The sequence below is a fragment of the Podarcis erhardii genome, assembly GCF_964252035.2.
Source record: "Podarcis erhardii genome assembly, chromosome: 2".
Classification (NCBI taxonomy): Eukaryota; Metazoa; Chordata; class Lepidosauria; order Squamata; family Lacertidae; genus Podarcis; species Podarcis erhardii.
In genome coordinates, this window is record NC_138498.1 from 19017935 (window position 1) to 19043532 (window position 25598).

At 42.9% G+C, this 25598-nt stretch overlaps 1 long non-coding RNA gene across 1 annotated transcript in view; it reads right to left on the reverse strand.

Annotated features, from left to right (window-relative positions):
- Window positions 1-16686: 16686 nt before the first annotated feature.
- Window positions 16687-25598, reverse strand: part of LOC309335155 — a 40209-nt gene continuing 31297 nt past the window's right edge. The window contains exon 3 of the long non-coding RNA XR_014153404.1: window positions 16687-16776. This is a non-coding gene — a long non-coding RNA (uncharacterized lncRNA). The remainder of the gene's footprint in view (window positions 16777-25598) is intronic.

Consider the following 25598-nt stretch of genomic DNA (forward strand, 5'->3'; position numbering starts at 1 on the left):
AGCTATGCCAGTTGCTAGTGTGCCTGCTGTGTTGTATGAGGTGCTTCATACGGTTCTTTCACCCAGTTTTAATACCTCCATCCAGTTGCCAGTTTGGGTGTGCTTTGCCGTTGCTGCAATACTGATATCTGATGTGGGGACAAGGGGAATTTGAATGTGTCTGCATTTAAAACTCTGTCCCCAAAGTGAAGCAAATCGACAATCTCCAGCTCAATTTCCATCCATAAAGGGGAGACAGAATAGGCGATGTGCTGATATGACTTAGTTATTTACTATCCTGCAGCATCATTTGGCAGTAAACTGGAAGGATATTTATTGTGCCTTGCAGCACATCCAGTACTTGTCAATTTTTACAAATGTATTAGCCGAGGGTCGGGGATACTCATTTTTCTCCGAAGGTTTTTCACTCTCACTCTAGAGCTCTCAGAGAGGATCTTTAACCTCAAAAACAAGCATCTCTTGCCCTCCATCTCCCACAGCACCAGAGAAACAGCATTATGAGACAGGTTTTTTTAAATGTAGGAACGTGTGCTTGCTTCAGGGAAGAGCCCCCGACGGTGGTGGGAGGAAAGATGCCAGCTCAAAATCCCTCTGGCCTGAATATATGGAAGTCAACACAAGTAGATAAGACTCTCAGAATGCACTGAATTATAATCAGCTTCAGGCCCAGAGGTCCAGTTCACACACAATACTAAGCCAAACCATGACTTACCATGAATGAGCAGAGAATAGGTCACTGCCCCTCTTCTGCATCCACACTGCACTAAACCACAATTTGATGTAATGTATAATCTGAATCTGGACTTTTGGCTTAGCTATCTCCATACATACTTTGGCCACCTCATGAGAAGAGAAGACTCCCTGGAAAAGACCCTGATGTTGGGAAAGATGGAGGGCACAAGGAGAAGGGGACGACAGAGGACGAGATGGTTGGACAGTGTTCTCGAAGCTACCAGCATGAGTTTGACCAAACTGCAGGAGGCAGTGGAAGACAGAAGTGCCTGGCGTGCTCTGGTCCATGGGGTCACGAAGAGCTGGACATGGCTAAATGACTAAACAACAACATCTCCAGACAAATCATGAGCTGTAACCCAGTTTTGTCCTATGGACCTCATGGTTTGCTAGTGAGAGATAAACCACGGCCCTGAGTTTGGATGACACACTAAGCCAAATTGTGGTTTAGTTCAGTAGCAGAACTGGCCCAGCAGGAGCAAAGCCATGATTTCCACTCCAGGAGCTTGCATGTTTGCTTGTCCATTCTGAACCATGGCTTTGGCTTAGTGTTACATGTGAACAAGGTTAGAGTACAGTGTTACCTCTGGTTAAGAACTTAATTCATTCTGGAGGTCTGTTCTTAACCTGAAACTGTTCTTAACCTGAAGCACCACTTTAGCTAATGGGGCCTCCTGCTGCTGCCGCGCCGCTGGAGCATGATTTCTGTTCTCATCCTGAAGCAAAGTTCTTAACCCGAGGTAATATTTCTGGGTTAGCGGAGCCTGAAGCGTATGTAACCTGAAGCGTATGTAAACTGAGGTGCCACTGTATAGTGGAAAAAACTAGTCCGCCATAGAAAATTAAATGAGCATCTTATGTGGAGGACAGTAGCCAGACTTCCCAAAGAGCTGCTCCTCCTCAAGGTCACTGTTCAGGGATGTCAAATTTGGGTATGGGTTCGTTTGAATTGCCACCCCTTGAATTTACAAGTATCTCCTCTGAATTTGAAAGAGGAAGTGGAAAATGGAAATGAACAGAGTGGGGAGGGAGAGAAAAAGTAAAGAGAAACAATATGGAAGGGGAAGTGAGAGGGAAGGAAAAAGAGAGAAAGGAAGAACAGAGGAGATGACCCAAAAAGGATGGAGGGAAAGGTTTCAATATGTTTTCCCTTGATACCACTCCCCCTATTGTGATATGCTTTCATAGTTTAAATCATGTAAATATCCTGCTTGATTTATTTAAGCAAAACCATTTTTAAAGAAACTCGTTCTCTGTCATGCATATCTAGCTGAGATTCCTGCTTTGCAGGGGGTTGATCTGGATAACTCTTGGAGACCTACCAACTCTACAATTCTATGAACATTTTTTTTTTAAAAGTAAACCTTTTCTGTCAGTTCAGTGCTGCCGAAAATGCTCACTCCATCATCATGATCATTTACTATGCTTGCAAGTCACTTTATTCAAAAGAAAAAGGGTGAGAGCAACTTGATAAGATAAAATACAAAAAAAGCAATTTAAAAGCAGAAAAAATAAAACAACGAACAACACAAAATGCTCATCTAGAAACATATTAATAAAGGCAAGTTCTACCTACCCCACTAAAAGATGAACACCCAAACAGGAGGAAGCTTAATTACCAAAGACCTAAGTAAACAAAAAGGCTTTAGCCTGGCACCCAAAGATTAACAAGGATGGCACCAGGCAGTTATCCCTGGGGAAAGTATTCCACAGTTTAGAGACCCACCTGTTGGGATACTGCCAGGGAGATGGAGGCATCAGGCAGGCCCCCAGTTGTCTCCGGACAATCACCGGTCTCCCGTGGAACAGCATCAGTCTATTAGTGGCACAAGCCTCAGAGATGTTCCAAGACCCGTGCACACCCTTTCAGCAGAGTCTCCACAACGAAAGATGCTGACAGGAGAGCATATTTACAGCTTTATTCAACGTAGTTCAGAACAAAGGAAAAACATGACTGCTTGACTCCGTGTCCAGGAAAAAAACCAGAACAAAAGCTATATACAAACGGAAGTTCCAAGCAAGAACTGGAAGTAAACAGGCATGTGATACACAACAATCATGCCTGACCTTTTAAGGTGGAACGGAACTATCCTAACACCACCAACCCCTTCTTATTTGGCCACCCTCCATCAGGTGGGGCAGAGTTCATGGAAGGCTTCATATTGCCTAGTTTGCTGAGTTTGCCCCCAGCATGTGGGAAAGTCGTGCAACTAGACTGGGGCTTTACTTGGCAGCAAATGGCATTACAGTCTCAGAGAAGAAGCATGTTGTGATACAGAGCGGTCTGTATAGCAGGCACTTTGGAGACAACCCAAGGCCTTCTAGAACCAGCACAACTTAATAACCTGTTGTGATCTGCACATGTGGGCTGGCCTCTGACCCTCATCACCACTAGGAAATATCCTAAGGAGGTGGCCACGAGAAAGGGTGCATAATCACTCAGAACTTTGCAGCAAGAGGCTTGCAGAGCAATGGCCCAAATCTAACTCAAGGGACTTCCTAGTATGTCAGGCCAGGAGGACCAATATACTCCACACCCCTTCTCCCTGTAGTTCCCAGCATCATCTTCTATTCTACTCCAGAGAGTCCCCCAACTCTGTTGTGTATGAAGCTGATTTTTTTTTTAAGGGTACAGGGATAGACATCAAAAAATTTGCCTCTTCCTCTCTCCTTTCCTCCTAGCGTGGAGTGGAACTTAAGACCGATGCAGCTGTCTTTTACATGAGGGCCCCAGTTTCTCTATATGGAACTAGCCTATACAGGTGGTAACATAGGGTAGCTTCGCCGCTAACAAACAGTGCTTCAGGAGGAAAGGCCAATTTGCCATCTTACTCTCCTTAGCCCAGGTGATTTAGCTTTGGAGAGCCTGAGAACAAAACCTGAAGCTAAAGTATCAAATATGCATGTCCCGCATTACCAAGCCAATGTTTCATAACCTAAAGCAAAAAGAAAAGCAAGTTTCTCAACTTGGCTGTTGCTAAGGTAGCTTGATGTGGATCCCACTATAACCCACTTTATTGTTTTGCTCCAGTGTTTTATGATTTCTTCAAGCAACACCAGCAGTTCGGTGGGGTGGGGAGAGAGAGAGGATTCACACATTGGGATTCTTATTAGGAATGTATAATGTTATTGCCTGGCAGTAAAGCGAGGCCAAGTGTGTATTAAGCTTGAAGGCTAATAATGTCTTGCCGTTAGAGACCTGTATTTTGGATGGGGCGTATTTTATGTTTATTTGCTACCTGGCTCTCTTGGAAAGCCTCGGGTCAGACTACTAGAAGCATGGCTACTCAGGAATATACAGATCCACAGAACAGCAAAAGTGTGCATTCCTGAAGACTACAGGTAGAAATATATTGGCAACAGCAGGAAAGGTTGGGAAGGCACATCCTTGCGGGAGGGATTTGTCCTGGCCATCTTCAAAGATGCAGTCATTCAACCACTTCTATGTATATATAAAAGCCCACCCTAGACCCACTGAATTGTGACACCCAATCACAAATAAACCCTTTTGGGGGGGGGAAGGTGGTGGAGAAGATTGTGGTGAGACAGTTACAAGTACTCTTGGATGAATTATCATGTCTCATCTTGGTCCAGGTTCAAGCCTTGGCCTTGCTCTGAGTTGGCTGCCCTGATGGATTAATAATAATAATAATAATAATAATAATAATAATAATAATAATAATTTATTTATACACCACCCTCCCCAGCCAAGACCAGGCTCAGAGCGGCTGACACCAGGTATAAAAACAATTGATTGAAATACAACTTAAAAACAAGATTAAAATATGACATTAAAACATTAAAATGCAGCCTCATTTCAGTAGGAACTCAAATCAAAAACTTTTGGGGGGATGAAAATATCAAGTCTTCACCAAGGCCAATAAGGATTATTCTTATTGGGGGAAGGACCCTGTTGTGACCCTATTGTTCTTGATTTCTCTGTGGTTTTTTATACCACTAACCATGGTATCCTCCTCAACAAACAGTGAGATGACTATTGGAGGCACAGCTTTGCAGTGGTTCTGGTCCAATCTCTGGGAACAGTTTCTGGTATTAGCATTTGGTGATTATATTTTGGCTCCCTGGTCATTGTGCAGCATGGTCTTGAGGACACCATCTTGTCCCCAATACTATTTAGCATCTACATGAAGCTGTTGGGGGTGGTCATTTGGAAGGTGTCATCAGTACATTGATGGAACCCTTCTCTATTTCTCTGTAGCATCTGAATCAGGAGAGACCATGCAAGTCTTGGACCAGTGCCCGGACTTTGTGGAGGGCTAGAGTTGGGGGATGAAAATCTAACTCTGAATTTGGGAAAGCAGAAGCACTGTGGGTTGCTGTCCATGGTCCTGAACCCCTTTGCCTTTGTTCCTGTCCAAGGTCCTGATCTCACTCCAAGACAAAGAAGGCTCAGATAGTTCTGGCCATGCCTCTCATCATATTGTTTGGGCCACTGCATCTTCCTCATGGCAGAGATCACCGTGGGTCATGACAACCAGGAGCAGTGCCCTTTTTACTTTGGTGAATGGTTGCTATTCAATTCTATATATAAATGAAAAGCTTTTTGCTACACAGTCCAGTGTTGTGTAGCTTAGCCCCAACTGACAGGGACCTTGCTGTGCACTGCACCTTCCCCAGCTGTCAAAATAGCAAGCCTTTTGTTAGTTGCATTAATAAATGCAGTGCTGAGACTTTTCTTTTACCGTTTGCATGGCAATCTGCATTTGACCTTGGTGGATGGGCAGAAGCCTGAGTGTAGATCACTTAGACTCCATTCCAGCAACATAATCTATGAGTGGCTAGGCATCTGGGCACCTCAAGGTCTATCTGTCATCACAGGATCATCATTGTATGTCATTTTATAATTATGTCTAGCAGCATTTTTTGTTGTTGTTGTTGTTTTGAAAAAAGGAGAAGTACGAGAAATATTCCATTTTTTAGATACATTTTCATCATTGTGTTCTTGACGGGTTTTATGAGTCTTTGGAGGGTTTTTTCTTTATTTGTGACCATCTTTTGAAAGCAATGTCATGAAGCACTTGTGCAAGTTGTATCACACATTAAGCATCAAACAGAAATCAGAAGAAAGCTGATGGGTCCAGATTGGGCAACCTTGCCATCAGGGTTCCCTGTGGCACAATGGGGAATACTTGCAATTTCTGCATGTTTGCATTAACCCATAGCTTTCTTTGATAATTTCAACTTTTAATTTAGAATTATTTTGAGGCTTAGAAGGCTATCCACTGCACTAACTCATGTGGTATCTTGTGTGTATAGAGTAGGGTGCCCTGCTTTGCACCATATACACACACACAGAGAGAGAGAGACTGCCACAGCATGTTGGGCATAGAATTAAACACATGCCACCATACATCTAGCTGCAATCTCCTCACCTTTGTCCCTGAAAGGGAAATGTGAGTAGTACCAACTATAGGCCATCCTGTAGCAACCTTCTCCTACATGTGGATTGCATTGTCTGGATTGCCCACAACACTTTCTTTTCTTTAGTTGGTTATTTGCTATGGAGGAATTGTGCAACAGGTATCAGTGTCAGGGACTAGGCAGAGGAGGAATGGTGGTGACTGCCTCCCCAGCCTGACCCTTCCAGAGGAGGAGGAGACAGTTGAGAATTACATCAGGGGTTTGAGGGAGATCACAGCTCAGAGGCAGATGAGGGGAAAAGCTGGGAAATAATGGGAGAGGAGGAAGAAGAAGCACCAGAGGGAGGACAGCTGACAGTCTTTAGAAAGCAATTCCAGACCACTCCCTCTCCCAGAACCCGGTGAGCATTGAAAGTAGGAGAACAACAAACAACACAAGCAACATGAAGACCAGTATACTAGATAGCACTGCAATTCTTATTGCATAATATAAATTTGAAAAATGCACAAGGATATCTATGTATATATAAAAGCCCACCCTGGACCCACTGAATTGTGACATCCAATCACAAATAAACCCTTTTGGGTGGAAGGTCATGGTCCTTATGACCACTGCTCCTTGCGCATTTTTCAAATTTATGGGTTGTGCTGAAGAAGATTCCAGCAAAACAGTCAGATTATCCAGGATCACTGTCCTCCGTTGTTATTCACTTACTACTTCGGCACCATGAATGCCTAAAAAGTTTTACCACTTAGCCCACAGGATAGCATCTATTACTTTGTTTCAACTATAGACTCATTATATTTCTATGGACTTTCAAAGATTGACAGGCGTGTGTTCATTTGATTTCAAATATATTAGAGAATTTACAAGTGTACACATTTTGTCTTTGTCTTTGTTGTACTAAATTATGTATATTATGCAATAAGAATTGCAGTGCTATCTAGTATACTGGTCTTCGTGTTGCTTGTATTGTTTGTTGTGTTACGTTTGCAACACAGGGGTTTGTTGTTCTGTATTGAAAGTAGGAGGGCAGAGAGCTCAGAGGCAAAGGGCACATATCAGGACCCGTAGTGATGACACACAATGGGAGAGAGGGTTGGAGGGAGACTTACTTGAAGCAATGTCATTACTCCAAGAGGCTGCATTTCTAAGCCTCTCTCTGTGAATATGGAATAAAAAGCATTGGTAAGAACTTTCCTTGTCTTATCCATACCATGGGGGTTGGATCCTCTGGCACCTAACAACTAAGTAATAAGATTCTCTGGCAGCAGCTACTTAACGATTTCTTGACCATGAACTAGCATGTTTTGGTGTCCTATGAGAAAATTGTCCACATAACAGCTCATTTCTATCTCACGTGTGCACTGCATAGAATCACAGAATTTCTTTAAATTAGAAATCACTAACTGATGAAATGGTATAATTATTCCAGTACATCTGCAATATGTTACTGTTCACTTTAATCAGTGGAATACAGTAAACATCCCTTCCCTTCACTTCACTTCTGTTATGATACAGAGCTCCTGCTGTACGGGACTTCCCCTTAATATCTCAGTGGTCCTCCCTCTAATTTTACATCTTGCATGTGCTATTTTTTATAGTCCTCAGGAATATTTCAAACATGCTGCCACGTGCCCTTTGTGAGGAGGCTGGGAAACTGTATTCCCCCAGGTGCAAAGCTTCTGACAAAGCAACAGATTGCAATTTCAGGGGCACCTTGGCCTTAATAGATACAAATTTTGCATCTCCTCCTAGGATTCCTCTTGGAATTAGCTGTTCAGCCCTTAATCATTCAATCAAAGATGCTCCAACACCCCCCTCCCCAAAAATACACACACCACACTGCTATGTGCTAGCCTATCATTCTTCAGTGAAAACCTGAAGGCAGGATTCTGGACTGATGCATCAGAAACTCATGTTCACTCCTACCTCCAAATTTCCCAACACTCAGTCATCAGGAATCCCAAACAGTTCAAAACACCCCAAAAGAAACATGGGATGTCCCTGCCTGAACAGGTCAATGGCCCATCTAGTCCAGCACCCTGTTTTCACAGTGGCCAACCAGATGCCTATGAGAAGCCCACAAGCAGGATCCAACCACTAGAGCATTCTCCCCTCCTGTGGTTTCTAGCAACTGCTATTCAGTAGCATTACTGCCTCAAACCATGAAGACCCATCATGGCTGGTACCTCCTCAAATATTCCTTGAGTTAGAGATGGGTGAGCAGATGTTTGGCTGGAAGTTAGGAAAGCTGAACCTAAATATTTACTGACATGATGACAATGAGCTTGGGGATTGCCTGGTTCCAATCAAGCAATATATGGCACCCACGCACATTACCTTAGCCATCATTTTGAGCTGGAGAGGTGGGCAAATATTAGCCCATCCCTTGAGCTTGTGGAGGTATTGCTGTGCTAACCACAGCCACCAGGAAAGAGATAAATCAGATAAAGTTGGATAAGATCTGTCCAATCCAGTGAGCTGAGAGGATGTTTTGCCCCTCCAAACCCACATCCCCTCTACAGGTTCTCCCTTCTACAAGCCAAAAATTATCCACAGAAAACTAAACCCAGCTTTGATTCTATCATGAATAAAGTATTCATTCTCATCAGACCTCTTTCTTTATAAGAAGGCAGTGCACACTCGGATAAAAGGTTAAGCTGAGATTCCATAGCTTTCGGAATATGATTTTGAATTATTTTTCTCTCCCACTTACACAGTGGTGCTGTTACTTCCAGACTGCAGGGCCCAAGTCTGGGTCTCTGTAGTCCAGCTCCTGCTTCCAAGCAAACCCCAGAAGCATCTACGTGCCTCTTTGAATCTCATGTTACAACCTCAGCTTTGATAGGTGCTTCTATACTACTAAAATCTTAAATCTTTACAATGGGTTTTTAAAACAACGGTGTACACTAGCAACATGCCAAATTCAGAGGCCTACATTGACTCCCAGTACATTTCTCAACACAATTCAAAGTCAAAACAAAATAAAAAAATTCCTTCCAGTAGCACCTTAAAGACCAACTAAGTTAGTTCTTGGTATGAGCTTTCGTGTGCATGCACACTTCTTCAGATGGTATCTGAAGAAGTGTGCATGCACATGAAAGCTCATACCAAGAACTAACTTAGTTGGTCTTTAAGGTGCTACTGGAAGGAATTTTTTTATTTTGTTTTGACTATGGCAGACCAACACGGCTACCTATCTGTAACTGGAACAATTCAAAGTATTGGTGCTGACCTTTAAAGCCCTAAACGGCCTCGTCCCAGTATACCTGAAGGAGCGTCTCCATCCCAATCGTTCAGGCAGGACACTAAGGTCCAACTCTGAGGGCCTTCTAGCAGTTTCCTCACTGCGAGAAGTGAGGTTACAGGGAACCAGGCGGAGGGCCTTCTCGGTAGTGGCACCCACCCTGTGGAACGCCTTCTCATCAGATGTGAAGGAGATAAACAACTATCTGACGTTTAGAAGACATCTAGAAGTTTTCAATGTTTGATGTTTTATTATGTTTCCATATATGCTGGAAGCCACCCAGACTGGCTGGGGCAACCGAGTCAGATAGGCAGGGTACAAATAATAAAACTTGTAGTAGTAGTTTTGCACCACGTAATTTAAAGGGGGAGAAACACCCTTCATAAAGATGTATAATTGAAAATACATTTGGGACCTAAAATAAAATGTTGCAGTGTGTCTGCCTCCTAAAAGAGCTAATCCATTTCAGGTTGGAGCCAGTCATTCCCTCCTAGTTTGACATTCTCTATCACCTATCACTGCAAACTCCATATTTGTTTTCTGTCACTTTGCATTCCATAGCTAGTAGAATTCTTAGTCTTCATGGAATGGTTTTCTTAACGGGTCTAAACCACTGAGCCTCTTGGGCTTCTGATCGGATGGTGGTCGAATCCCCATGATAGAGTGAGCTCCCATTGCTCTGTCCCAGCTCCTGCCAACCTAGCAGTTCAAAAGCACACCAGCAGGGCTGTCTTAAGCATATGCAGTGCCGGGGTGCAAAGATCAGCCCAGCGCCCCCCACCCTCAGGTTGCTCAGTCCCAGGCATGCCTCGGCTGGCCACCTCAGCATCTCGCTGGCTCGGTCACCCCCAAACTCACGGCGCAGAGCCACCCACAGCAGAAGAGCCCACCACAGCGCTCCGACCAATGAGTGGGCTCTTACCTGGACTCAACTCTCAGGCCCCAGACTCTCGGCCTGGAGCCCCTGAGATCCCAGCTCCCGGGTGCCCCGCACCCCTAGCACCTATGGTTAAGACAGCCCTGCACACCAGTTCAAGTAGATAAATAGATATCACTGTGGTGGAAAGGTAAACGGCATTTCCGTGTGCTCTGGTTTCCATCATTGTGCCCAGTTGCACCAGAAGCGGTTTAGTCATGCTGGCCACATGACCCAGAAAGCTGTCTGTGGACAAACGCCGACTCCCTCAGCCTGAAAGCGAGATGAGCGCCGCAACCCCATAGTCAAATTCAACTGTGTTTAACTCTACAGGGATTCTTTACCTTTACCTTTTTCTTAGGGGGAGGGATGCCCTCCTATGGCTTTTTAAAAGATGCTTCGCAGCTTTTTAAACCTAAGCAAGCTGATACTTCTCAATCACTCAATCACTCTAGTTTGGCCACAGTCCTATTGGCACTCACCACCTGAGTTCGCTACTAGAAAGTGTGATGAGGGAAGCAAAGCTGAAATAGAATTAGTATTTTTGGTAAGCAGTTTTAGATTCAGAAATGTGCTTGGGAATGTGTTTCTCTGTTCACTTCATCCATTTCCTAGATTATTATTATTTTTTAATCTATTTAGCCAGACTCAACAGCAGTTGCTAGGGGAAATACTTAGTTTCTCCAGGAGAAAAGCTTGCCCTTCCCTCTCTCTCCTTCGCCATCTTAGCAGCCTCTTTAAAGGAGAAATATAGACTGTAGATGAAACTTGCTGAACTGGGGAATGCAATATTTCCCTAGTGTCTCCAACAAAATGTATCCAGCAAATTGGACTGCATCTGACAGGCTGTACTCTGTTATTTTAGCAGCTGTAGCTAACTGAATTTCACCTTCATGGGCAATGGCTGTCAGCAACCATATCCAGAAGAACAAATTCTGCCTTCAGACATGGCAGCGTAATCTCGCTGGAGAGGAGTGGAGGGTGTGTTTTTTTAATGCTGTAGCCAATTAAGAGCTTCATCCACAAAGCTGAACACTTCGATTTCGCCAGCTGAAGACCTGCTGAAGTCAGTGTGACTGAGCTGGATTACGCCCAAGTATTACAACAACATTTCAAATTGGCCTTTAATAGGATAATGCACATCCAAGTGCTCTCCCGTCTCATTCTGAAGATATGAATTCACAAAAGAACATGCCAATCTGGAACTAAATATAAATATCTTTATGGCAGTGTGTGAATTTTGCAGAGTGATGGAAGTGCATAATAGGAAAGGAACGAAGCACTTTATATATAACACATTAAGTCTTGTATCCTAGGCACCAGGGTAATTAACCTGATGCATGCTTATGCAGAAGGAAGCTCCACTGTGCATCTTAGGGCTAAGTTTCAGGGATTAATTCAAAATGCTGGTTTTGACCTATAAAGCCTTAAATGGTTGAGGACCGCAATACCTCAAGGACTGCCTCCTTCCATATGGAGCTACAAAGACCCTGAGATCATCTTCTGAGGCCCTTCTTCATCTGCCTCCTCCTCGAGAGGTCCGGAGGGTGGCGACACGAGGACGGACCTTCTCTGCAGTGGCTCCCCGTCTGTGGAATGCTCTCCCCAGGGAGGTCTGCCTGGCGCCTTCATTATGTACCTTTAGGCACCAAGAAAAACATTCCTCTTTAACCAAACGTTTGGCTGATTGACATCCAATGCCCTTTTAAAATGTGTTTGGGGGGGTATTATTGGGTTGTTTTTGTTTTTATTATGTATTTTGTGTCTTTGTATTTTGATTTTGCGAACTGCCCTGAGACCTGCGAGAATAGGGCAGTATATAAATTCAATAAATTAGTAGTAGTAAAAGCATACCCTCCAACCTTTCTCCAATGAAAATAGGGTCATCCCATTCCATAATGTTATTTTTTTTACTATTTATACACCACACATCTTATTGGGCTGCCCCGGCCACTCTGGGCAGCTTCCAACATATATAAGAACATAATAAAGCATTAAACATAAAAAAAAACTTTCCAATACAGGATTGCCTTCAGACGGCTCAGGGATCAGATAACTCCATAGCCTCCAACATTTGAAAATAGGGACATCCTAAGGAAAAGCAGGACATTCTGGGATCAAATCAGAAACCAGGACGGCTTCTCTAAATCAGGGATGTCCCCGGAAAATAGGGACACTTGGAGGGTCTGTAATAGTGTGTATGGGATTGCAGCTTTGCTTGTGGCAGTTTTGGGAAGGGAATGATTGTGGGCTTGCCTTCTTCTGCCAAAAGTAAAATGCAGTTGCTGCTTATGCATGAGCGACAGCCTGCTCCAGCATCAACCAGCTCAATCATTTGGATCACAGACAGGAAGCCTTGATCTGGGGGTACCCTAGCTTGACGGATTAGGCAGGTCATTACCAGGGACAGAGCCTTCTCTGCTGTGGCAGCTCATCTGCGGACTGCCATCCCAAAACATATTCTGGAACGCCTCCTTGAACTGTAAAAATGCCTCTTGCTTGGAATGATGGGAGATGGAGGGGTTTGAATATGTGTAGCAAACCTCAGGCTTTTGGTTGCTTGGAATGTAGCCTACTGTACAAATATAACCTGGACTGTTAAGTCCAGTCAAAGGCGACTATGGGGTTGCAGCACTCATCTCGCTTTCAGGCCAAGGGAGCCGGCGTTTGTCCACAGACATATTTCTGGGCCATGTGGCCAGCATGACTAAACCACTTCTGGCGCAATGGGACACCGTGATGGAAACCAGAGCACACGGAAATGCCATTTACCTTCCCGCCACAGTGGTACCTATTTATCTACTTGCACTGGAGTGCTTTCAAAATATAACAGTGCCATTGGTTGCTCCACCTGCTTTTACCTCTACCCACATGTATCATTGTCATCATCATTATTATTATTAGTAGTAGTAGTAGCAGTGGTAGTAGTAGTAGTATATCATCCTGCATCTGTAGATTCAGGGCTTTTTTTCAATTGGAACTCACCAGAACTAATTTCCAGCACCTCTCAGGTGAGCATCATTATTAAGAGAACAAGGGAGGCGTTCATGGTGAGTTCCAGCACCTCTTTTTCTAGAAAAATAGCACTGCAAAGATCTCAGGGTGGTTCACAACATAAAAGTACATAAGAATGTGGTCTGTGTGCAGAAAAATGTTCCCCACCCCAGCCTAGAGACCCTGACGAGGTAGTTATGCTAGTTGTGGCCTCTGCTGTTCCCTCCAAGGAGACTGAATTTCATACATTGCTTTAAACTAGCTGACCAAGTCCTTTGGTCGTACACCTTCTAGTAATACAGGGATCTGTAGGAGTGCAAATATCCAGAGTGTGGGGTCAGGTGGGATTACTATGAGGAATTATAAAATAGTGTGGTGTAGTGTGGTGTAGTGGTTAAGAGCGGTAGTCACGTAATCTGGGGAACCAGGTTCGCGTCTCCACTCCTCCACATGCAGCTGCTGGGTGACCTTGGGCCAGTCACGCTTCTCTGAAGTCTCTCAGCCCCACTCACCTCACAGAGTGTTTGTTGTGGGGGAGGAAGAATGTTAGCCGCTTTGAGACTCCTGAAGGGGAGTGAAAGGCGGGATATCAAATCCAAACTCTTCTTCTTCTTCTTCTTCATGTATCAAGCCATTATGTCCACGATGAATGCATTGTGTTGACTGGGTTTGATACATTGACAATAATTTCTGTTCAAATCCCACAACCCTCTGCATCTCCGGCCATTTCCTCTACTGTCCATCTCTCTTGCCTGACAAGTCACATACACAGCCCAGTTAATCTTAGGATGTTAATCTTAGGGCCAGGAAACAGATCTCACATAAAGGTGATAATAATCGCTGTCTTCCTGGCCATCCTTCTTATCATGGTCAAAACAAAACAAATTCCTTCCAGTAGCACCTTAAAGACCAACTAAGTCAGTTCTTGGTATGAGCTTTCGTGTGCATGCACACTTCTTCAGATACACACTTCTTCAGATACATACTTCTTATCATGTATATTGTTTGTTTATCACCTCAGGGGTTGCCTAATGCTCTCCTTTGTAGTTCTCTTCTTTGTTTACCCCAGAAATATGTGTGCTTAATTAGTTTTGGTAGTTTAACTTTTCCCCACATGGGTTTGTTGAAATGCTCAGAAGAAATCTGATTGGTTCTTACAAACACTCTGAAAAAGTTCTTTTGTGAATAAAACGACCTGGTCCGAGGGGTAGAGAGACACAAAGAGAGATTATTATACGCACCCTTCCCAGAGTCTTGCTGGTTCAAGCCTCTGTGTGTATTCTTATTAATCAGACTTCAATCCTTCCTTTACTTTGAGAACGCCTCAGGATCATTTAAGCTTGCAAATTCATGGCCACAGAAATGGCCTCTCCCATCTTCAAGTCACTACCACATCCGTGCACAGTTTAAAAGACAAAGTGTATTTAATTTACAGAAATGAGCTATAAGACGACGCTGACCAAACTTTCTTTTTTATTACTCCTGCAAGCCCTATTTCATTAGCAGAGGAAAGGACAAATTTAGTTTTAATCTCTCCCTGTCCATAGAATTAAATCATTGGCCTTGTAAATTATGCATGTGAAATTACCAACAATTTGGGCTTGTGCAATTTCCAGTAAAATGTGCTAATCCTGAATTATGTGATTTGCACTGTTTCAGATAGACTAATTTGTCAAGGCTGACTGAATCCATTTAGTGCCTCCTTAAAGGTGTGGATGGATTTGATTTGGAAGCAGATTTACATCCTTTACTCACATAGCAATAAAACTGTTGGCAAATTCCTCAGATCTATCCCATAAATTTCCTCCTTTCAATGCCATTAAGGTCACAAGGAAGGGTAACTATACTAGATTTCAAGTATTAAAAAAAAAGTGTGGAATTAAATACCTTATTGGTGTATCCACCCTGACCAGTTGTTCCACATGTGATGCTAGGAAGATAGGAAAAGGAGGCTGGAAAGGCAAATATCATTCCTGCTGAAGACAGCTCAGAAGTTCATGAATAAGCAGACTGGTGCCTTAGGGAAAATTAGAACAAATCAACTCAGATGTGTTAGCAAAAAATATGTAAAATGCACACACACACACAAAGTGCAGAGCCAAAATTCTCTCACTAATTTCACCATCAATTTAGGGAAGGCATTTCAACAATTTAGGTGGGAGCATTGAGTTGCGTCTCGAGGCCCCAAGACCCACCCCCAAAATAAATACACACGGACACTTATATTAGTTTAAGTTTTGGGGCAAATTTTGGCCACAACTTTATTGAAATGCAACCACATGAGCGGTATTGGCTTAGTCATTGACTCCCCACTATAACTGACTCCAGCTCTCAGGGTTATCGTCCAATGGGGTAAACCAAACGAGGGAGAAAGGTCGATGAGGACCAACCTAAGCTCACCCTGGGGTTCCTGTGGTCCTGGCATGGCCCCTCAAGCGGACTTCGGACGAGATCCAGGACCCCCAGATTCCTTTAATGGAATACCCAGTTCCTGGAGGGGCAGGTGATGGCCGCACCTCCCCTCCCCACAATCCAACTGAGCCAATGCCTAACCGCCACCTTACAAGTTGTGACGATTTGCTAAGGGGTAGGCGAAAACCAAATGGCTAAAGCCAATCTGCCAAATGGAAAAAATTCCTACCCAGCCCCTGTTCCAAAACAGGCTACCCAAACCAAAGCAAGGCCAAGCGACTCTACCTAAACTAGGGAGGGTGGCCGGGTGTTCAGCCATGCAAATGCAAGTGCCCCACTTGCATCACACTGCTGTTTTTAAAGCCCCTGGGATCACGCCACCCACTGGCTATTGGCTAAAACCGCCTGGCATGATCCCAGGGGAATGGTCAGGACTTCCTGCCCCTTTCCCATCCCCCACCATTTTAACTCTGTCAGTTAAATCTGTGCCTCGGTTGTCGAACGTTTCGGAAACCGAACGGTCTTCCAGAACGGGTTACGTTCAACAGCCGAAGTACCACTGTAGTTCACTAAAAAACAGACAACGTGAATGAATAACAGCACAGTATTCAATTTACGTAGTAAAATTCAGTACGCCAGTACACTATAACATTGACAGTGTATGGAAAGCACATCAAAGGTTTCATTATAAAATGAACTAAATAATACCTGGCCGCCGACGTGCCGCAACCGCCTCATGCCGGATTGACAGCATCTGTCAATCCTACCAATGTATGTAACTCTTTACAATAGCAAAAACCCTTATTTTGGCTGCTGGTCCCTTATTTTCAAGGCTGCTGGTCCCTTGTTTTCAAATCTGTAAGTTGACAGCTATGGATATAATGTAAGTTAAGATGCATGGTTATTTTTGTCTTTGTTAATGCCTTTATCTATGTAACTGAAGTTTTTTTTAAAAAAAATGGAAAAACCTACCCTGCAGATGGAAAACTAGCACATCTGGCAGAAGCCTGATCTGAAGCCTTCCTCTGTTGCATCCTGGTTCCCCCTGTGTTCCTACTGTTATGGAGCCATGGACCAAGGAAAAGGTTTACTGAAAAACAAAATGCACATTAATCTTGGGACTCGATGTGGCTTGCATCCAGCGACTATTCTACAGATGCACATTTAAAGCTTGAAATTCCACTTTCTGATCATCTCAGCAGTTTATTACTTGAAGATCTCTTTAAGAATTCATAAGGGATAATCTGTATTTTTATCTTGGTTATAGGTTTGGGTATTGTGCACTCCTTTTATGGGTCTCCTTAAGTATGCTTTGTGTTTTAAAAAACTAATCGGCATTGTCGTTTTGCAGAGGGCTTCCTTTTCAGGCCTGAAAATGAGAGCTCAGCCTCGCTCTCTCTTTTAGTAGTAGATTTGTTTTTTTGCAATTGGCTCCCCAGGAATTGATTCTTTTTCTTCTTCTTTCTTTTAAGCACGCAAGTTTGTATTCTGAATACATCAGACATGAGAACTAATTGGGCCATGGTGGCATGTATTGTGGCAAAATAAATCTGGCAGAATGGAGGCTGCATTCAAGATTTGCATGTGGGCCTTGTCTGAATGTGAGACTTAAATGAAAACTTGAAGCACAAAAGATGGAGCGGGGGTGGTTGTTTAAGAGGACAAATGCCTGGCTCACCAGCGCTCTGTTTCTAAGCTAATCTATTGATGGTTCTCCAGCCCATCTAGGACAAAATTGTCTACACTGACTGGCAGCTGTCCTCTGAGGTTTCAGAGGTCTTTCACGGTCCTACCTGGAGGCTACAAGATTGAACCTTCTGCACACAAAACCACTGAGCTATTGTCACGGTGGTGCTATATTTTCATTGGATGGCATTCAACGAAGTTTGAGTACACCCAGTGCTTTTCTTGAGTCAAAATGAGAGTACCCCAAACATCATTTTTTTAGGGGGGGATCACTGAGTACTCATTAAAATCAATAACACTTGTCATTTAATGGTGAATTTTGGACATAATTGAGATGTAAAAGATTAGGATTATCATAAAAGATGCAGGAGGAAATGATTAACAATAGGACCCACAAAGGGGAGGTCTCCTGATGATTTGGGGGAAATGAAACAGGTGCAGCCTTTAAAATACCCCCTGAGTATGTTTCACAAAGTTTTTCCAGCAGAATGCTCCCTGCCTTCAGGTATGATGTGCCAATGTATTGATGATGTTCTGTTATAAGAATTTAAGAGCAGAGCCTGAATTTGATTGCATCAAGCTGATTGGACAAGATGTGCTGAGGGGGGGGGGGTGTAACCAGTCACTCCCAGATTCTGTGGGAAAGGCAATAAGTTGTCGCTCCCCCTCTATATTAAATCAAAATAATTTCATGATACAAGGTTATGGATCATTTGATTGGAGCAGACCCAGCCGCTGTGCAAGTTTACCTGTATGAGGGGAGCTGTAGCGGAATATAGCAGAAAGCAAGTTCAAAGTAAACAGCTCAAAGATTCCAGGGCAGATGCTCACAGAAAAGTGGCTTTTATTAAACAAGCGTTGTGCCAAGGTCAAGAGGCCTGCCAGGAGCATTTGGCCTGGCCAAATCATATTACTGCATTGGAAGATACGGCGTTCTTTTACAAGACTCTAAACAGTGGTGAATAAACCCATCCATCATATTTAGCTGTAGTCAACACAGCAAGCCATATTTTCCTTCTTCAGCAAGCAGAGAAAATATTGGTGTTGCTATTTGCATTTTAAATCTAAAATCAGCAATTGAATTTTGAATGTGAAAATAAGAATATGCAAGAATGGATTGATATTAGACAAAAATTTGAAGCTATAATATGTGAGGATAAATAATTAAGGATAAATTAAGAGGTATGAATTTGCTGAACCTTTTTTTTAAAATGGAATAAAAAAAGGGAGGTGTGAGGAAGTCAGGAAAATAAGTTAATGAATGGTGAGAAATTAAAAAGAGGGCCTTTTATTTTTATTTTTTATTTTTTATTTTTCTCTTTATGTTAAATTTAATTTTTTGTATTTTTGTATTTTTGTGTTTTTGTATTTCTCTTGTGTTTTTTTGTTTATTGTCTTGCAACTTTCTTTTTGTTAAAAACTTAATAAAATATTATTTTAAAAAAATGAATTTTGAATGTGAAATCTTGCTTCAAAATTCAGATTCTTTATTAGGACGCAATCCTACAGTTCATTGGAGGGTGCACCATGGGACATATTATTCTGGGATCTCACCCTCCTTTCAGAGATGTTGGCATTTCCTGATGATTTTGGGTAAATGAAACAAGGTTTCATCTGTCAAATACTAACTGACATTGCATGTAGCTTCTCCTATACTACTACCATTGCATGTCAGCTGTGAAATCATGTCTAAAGCATAGTGGTATTTAATAGCTGGTATCAAATACTGCCAAATCCATTCTTCCACGAACAAGTTTTAAAATTCTTCTTAATATTGCTCTGTGTGAGACATGCATGCCAACTGGCAAATATCAAAGTCAAGTACAGTGGTACCTCAGGTTAAGTACTTAATTCGTTCTGGAGGTCCGGTCTTAACCTGAAACTGTTCTGAACCTGAAGCACCACTTTAGCTTGTGCTGCCACCGCACAATTTCTGTTCTCATCCTGAAGCAAAGTTCTTAACCCGAGGTACTATTTCTGGGTTAGCGGAGTCTGTAACCTAAAGCGTATGTAACCTGAAGCGTATGTAACCCGAGATATCACTGTATTGAATTATGAAATCAAACATTGATATAAAATGTCTGATATGAAAGCAGACATAGCTGAGTACCAAATTCTGAGATCCAATATTTGGCAAGTATTCACAAAACAGCTAGTGAATATTCAGAGTCAGCAGTTGCAGAGGAGAATATGGAGGTTGAGATTTTGTCAGGGTTACAATAGAGTTCTTCTAAGCATTTAATGAACAGTTTATCATACCATAAAGATAAACCTGGACTGGCTCGTGACTATAATATTGGCCAGTTTATATAACCATAGTACAGATTGTGTGAAATGAATATATCTGTTTATGCTATACTCTGAGGAAGGCCCAGAGAGGTGAATTTTGTCTTCAATGAATAAGAAGTTAGTTCTCTCTTAAGTGTATGGGATATGAGTCTCAAGGAGCTGATATCAGCACAAACAGAGGCTACTTATCTTCAAATTCCTTTAGCTGGAGAATCCAGCTCAAATATTTTAACCCCCAAGGCATTAATACATAGCTGCCCTGGAAGACCATCCGACTGGGGAATTCCCATGCCCACGAGATTTTTATGGGGCTATTATTTTATTTAAATGAGAATAAAAGTGCTTAGTGCAGCAACCTTGGATCAGAATCGGCTTGGGGCAGAGCACATTTGATCAAAGGAACCTGCACATGTAAAGAAACTTTATTAATTTTTAAAATAAAGACAAAATACAAACAGCATCAAACACACTGGTACAAAAGGGAAAAAAGGAGGAAGACAAGAATGGATGTAAGGGAAGGAAAGGGAAGATAATAACCTACATTAATTCATGTGAGTCATCTTTTACAATCACAATCCAAGGCATTGAAAAATCACTTTATCCGTATCTTCTAAAATATATCCTCTCCACAAATTTAATTGAACCATTGGGGGTCTGTGAACCTGCACATGCAAGAAAGATATATTATTCCAGTAGAAATATATAGCCTTCAAACTAGCTGGAACTTACACAAATGTGAATAGAAGTGGGGATGTCTAAGATGACCTATTTTGAACTATGTAGCTTCGACTGCAACAGAGGCACTTAAACTTTGTGTTAAAAAGTGTATCTCCAAAGTGGGGAAAGCCTATTTTGGTATACTCAAGGCTATTTGAGGGAAGGAGGGAGGGGGGAAGCCAGTTACACATTATGCTAAACTAGAGACGGGGTACCAGTGGCTCTCCAAACATTGTACAGCTCCAATCATCCCTTACTATTGGCCATACTGGTTGGGACTAATGGGAATTTGACAACCTCTGAGGTTCACAGGTACTCTATCCTTGCACTAGATGCTCAGCTGCCACTGAAAATGATGATCAGGCATTTAAGACCACTCACTGTCAGGCTTCAGGGAGTCATCTTATATTATAATAATAATTGGACTGCATGGACTGCAAGAAGATCAAACCTCTCCATTCTGAAGGAAATCAGCCCTGAGTGCTCACTGGAAGGACAGATCCTGAAGCTGAGGCTCCAATACTTTGGCCACCTCATGAGAAGAGAAGACTCCCTGGAAAAGACCCTGATGTTGGGAAAGATGGAGAGCACAAGGAGAGGGGGACGACAGGGGACGAGATGGTTGGACAGTGTTTGTGAAGCTACCAGCATGAGTTTGACCAAACTGCGGGAGGCAGTGGAAGACAGGAGTGCCTGGCGTGCTCTGGTCCATGGGGTCATGAAGAGTCAGACACGACTAAATGACTAAACAAACAACAATTATTTTATTTATTTATTTATTTATTTATTTATTTATACCCACTCATCTGCCTGAGTTTCCCCAGCCACTCTGGGCAGCTTCCAATCGAGTGTTAAAAACAATACAGCATTAAATATTAAAAATTTCCCTAAACAGGGCTGCCTTTAGATGTCTTTTAAAGATGAAATAGCTACTTATTTCCTTCACATCTGAAGGGAGGGCGTTCCACAGGGTGGGCACCACTACCGAGAAGGCCCTCTGTCTGGTTCCCTGTAACCTCACTTCTCACAATGAGGGAACCACCAGAAGGCCCTCGGCGCTGGATCTCAGTGTCTGGGCTGAATGATGGGGGTGGAGGGTCTTCTCTCCCCCCCCCACCCCCCATTGCAATAGATAAGCAGAACAAGGGAAGGGAGTCTTCTTACTAGTTAGGAACTTTAATAATCACAGTGAGAGAACAAAGAACCCAATTCCTAGAAATCGCGGTGTTCCCAATTAAGGGTTCCACCCCTTACGTCCTTATTAATCCACGTCACTTCTACGTCTTGTAATCTGAGCCTGTCCCCTCTGTGCTTTCTGTTCTGCCACTTTCTCAGCTCTTCTTGACCTTCGGGAGAGCAGATGAATGCTTTCCAGAGACAGTGAATCTGTTAAGCCTCTCTCTTCCAGTGTTTCTTCTCCTAGCTGTTCCCCATCCAGTATTTCCCAGCTTCTGCCTTCTGAACTATGCCCCTCTGCAAACCACTGTTCCAAATCTATACTGTCCTCCTGCTCCTGGGAAGATTCAGGATTAGGAGCAGGGGGAGAGGGAGAGGGAGGCTCCCACCATTCTTCCTCAGTGCAGCCCTCCTCAGCATGGTCCCTGACACCCACCCACCCTCTGCCTCCTGCAATGCTAGTAAAAATCACTCTTGTTTGTGTGCTGCACCTGTTCAACTAGCCAGTGATGGGGGCAGTGAAACATAGAATGTCATAATGTAATGATGCATGGATGGAGAGCTAAATGCACAGCCACGGTTTTCACTTTCAGTTTGGTGCTCAGGGTCTTGTCTGGGAAACGACCGTCTTGGTCTCTGACCACAACATTAACTTCTGCAATACGGTTGGAATACTAGAGCCAAACTATGCATTACACAACCCGTAACATGCAACTGCATCTTCAGTTTTCCCATTTTCCTAAGTGTAATCATTTGAATTTGCCTGGAGATTGACTGGATTACTTCAATACTTCATGCCCATTTCTTCCTGTTTCTAATGCTGTGTAGCTTTCTTATAATTACACGCTGAATTTTATATATTCTGAACATGACACTTCAAGAATGGCATTACAGTAAAGTTTATTTCCCTATAGATCAATTTCTATGTTGTTTTTTTCCAAATCTAGATAGTTTTAGGTTAAAGCAGATTTCTGTTCAACACATTATCTAATTTTTCTGGTATGAATCCAGGAAGATTTGATACACACAATTGTTATTTTCTGGAAGGCTCTGGGGAGAGAAACTTAATGAAAACAAACAAAAAGCTCTACTGATATTAAAAGATGTGTCTTCCACTAGTTTTCTCATTTAAAAAGCTATTTTGAAAGGTTGGCTATTGTTTTTGTCTTAATGATCCCCCATGGCTTATTCTTGCGAGATGGGCTCCCAAGCCAAATTTAGCCCACAGATACAACTAGTTGGACCCAGTTCAGAAGTAATCCCAGTGCTGGGCCTACAATGAGTCACTTGACTCAGGTGGTGGATTGCGAGTTGTGGCAGATTGTGGCCCCCTACCCCCTCATTCACTACTCACAGGGCCACCCAGAAATGATTTGGTGGCTGGTTAGACCAGCCAGCCAATCACCATTGCTGCCCTGCTTGCCCCTGCTTGCTCCTATTCCATGTGCTCCTTCCTGCTACCATCATCTCTCCCCTCTCTCACCCTCTGTCCCTGAGCTGGACCTGGGGGTAACCCGAGCAACGCGATCCAGGTCCGGTTCCAAATCCAAGAGTTCCACGAGGAATCAGTCCAACAGGGCCAAGGCAGGACATGAGGCAGGAAACCAGGCAAGGTCAGGCACAGGGTTACAGGCAGGTTCTGGCAAACAGCAACGTTGCTCCCACAACCTGGGGTGGGGTCCGACAGCCTTTTATCTCTGTCGGGGTAACAGACGGTCCTGATCTCCCAGTGACTCACCTCCCTATCTCACCCGAAGATGAGCACTCCTCCTGCGAGTACTCAGGTCTCTCCTTCTGTCAGACCTCATTTTTTTTTTTTTTTGAATAATATTTATTGAATTTTCCAGTAAAACATACCAATACAAAACAATTACAATAAAGACAAACACAAACAAAAAACAACAAGTATAATTCCAAAAATTATTTTCTCAACCTAATTTCCCCGACTTCCTCATACCTCACCGTTTTGTATTCTAATTTCATTATCCCATCAGCAACTCCATTCCCTTATTTCCCAATTTTTTTTAACAAATTCCATTCCTTTTCATACTCTAATATCTCTGAAAACCACCATATTTTTAAATCCATGTCAATCTAACATTCCTTAATCTTATAGTATTTATTAAGATAGTCCTTCCAATCTTCCTTTCTTCCTTCCTTTCTTCCAATCTTCTTCCACTGTCTCTTTCTCCTGGTCTCGGATTCTGCCCGTCATCTCTGCAAGTCCCATATAATCTGTCATCTTCATCTGCCATTCTTCCAGGGTTGGTAAGTCTGATGTCTTCCAATACTTTGCAATGAGAATCCTTGCTGCTGTTGTAGCATATAAAAATAAAGTTCTATCCTTCTTTAACACCACATGACTAACCATGCCCAGGAGGAAGGCCTCTGGTTTCTTCAGGAAAGTGTATTTAAACATCTTCTTCATTTCGTTATATATCATTTCCCAGAAAGCCTTAATCCTTGGGCATGTCCTCCAGAGGTGAAAGAATGAACCTTCATTCTCTTTGCATTTCCAACATTTGTTATCTGACAAGTGGTTAATTTTTGCAAGCTTGACTGGGGTCATGTACCACCTATATATCATTTTCATAATATTTTCTCTCAAGGCATTACACGCCGTGAATTTCATGCCGGTGGTCCACAACCTTTCCCAGTCAGCGAACATAATATTGTGACCAATATCTTGTGCCCACTTGATCATAGCTGATTTAACAGTTTCATCCTGCGTATTCCATTTCAGCAGCAAGTTATACATTTTTGATAAGTTCTTAGTATTGGATTCTAACAATTCTGTTTCCAATTTAGATTTCTCCACCTGGAAACCAATTTTCTTATCCATCTTGTAAACCTCCATTATTTGATAATAGTGAAGCCAATCTCTAACTTTGTTCTAAAATTTCCCAATATTTCGGCCATGTGGACTCCATATTAAGTCTTTTCACAGCTTTTGCCTCCCTTGATGAAAGCCACCTTGGAGTTTTGTTCTCCACTAGGTCTTTATATCTAATCCACACATTGTACAATGCTTTCCTGACAATATGACTTTTAAAGCCTTTATGAATCTTCACTTTGTCATACCACAAATATGCATGCCACCCAAAAGAGTTGTTAAAACCTTCCAAATCTAAAATGTCTGTGTTTTTAAGAAGCAGCCAATCCTTCAACCAGCAGAAAGCTGCTGATTCATAATAAAGTTTCAAATCTGGCAGGGCAAATCCCCCCCTTTCCTTTGCGTCAGTTAAAATCTTAAATTTTATTCTGGGCTTCTGTCAGACCTCAGTCTCTGTAGTTTGGGAGATGTTGGTGGGTTACTAGACCCAGAGGCTGCCTCAGCCTCTCCTGACTGGTAGTGGAGCAGCTGTAAGTGATTGCCCAGCTGAAGGCAACAAGGTAATCCCGCATTTGGAGCCAGGGCAGGCTCAGGCCCCTGACTCGGCCCAGCTGGTGCTTGTTGCAGGGGAATCTGTGCAGACTGGGGCTCTTCAGAATCAGGCCCCAGACTAGGTTCAGCTGCCGCCTGAGGCAAAGGATCCAGTGCAGACTGAGACTCCTCTGGCTTCGAGTCCGAGCCTGAGTCCCAGGCCATCACAGTCCCACTAGCTCATCCATCCACCTGAAGCCAAACCATCCACAGCCAACGAAATGGAGATGAGCTTCCTGGCTAGTGGGGATTTGAACCCCAGTCTCCTAAGTCCTAGGGCAACACTCTAACTACTACACCAGGGATGTGATCCAAAGAAGTTGCCAACTTCTGGAATGAAACAACAACAACAACAATGGGAAGAAGAAGAAGAAGAAGAAGAAGAAGAAGAAGAAGAAGAAGAAGAAGTAGTAGTAGTATTGGGGGATTCAAAGGGTGCAGCAATTACTATTTCATAATAGCTATCATTCCTCTGAAGCTGTGCCAGTAAGCTTCTTTCCTTGAATTTTATTTGGCTTCCCTTGCCCAATAACACCTCCCCCTTTATTCAGATTAACGTTACCAATCTGTATATGTATTTCTTATTCACATTCCCCTTTCAAAGCCTCATTGTAGCAACA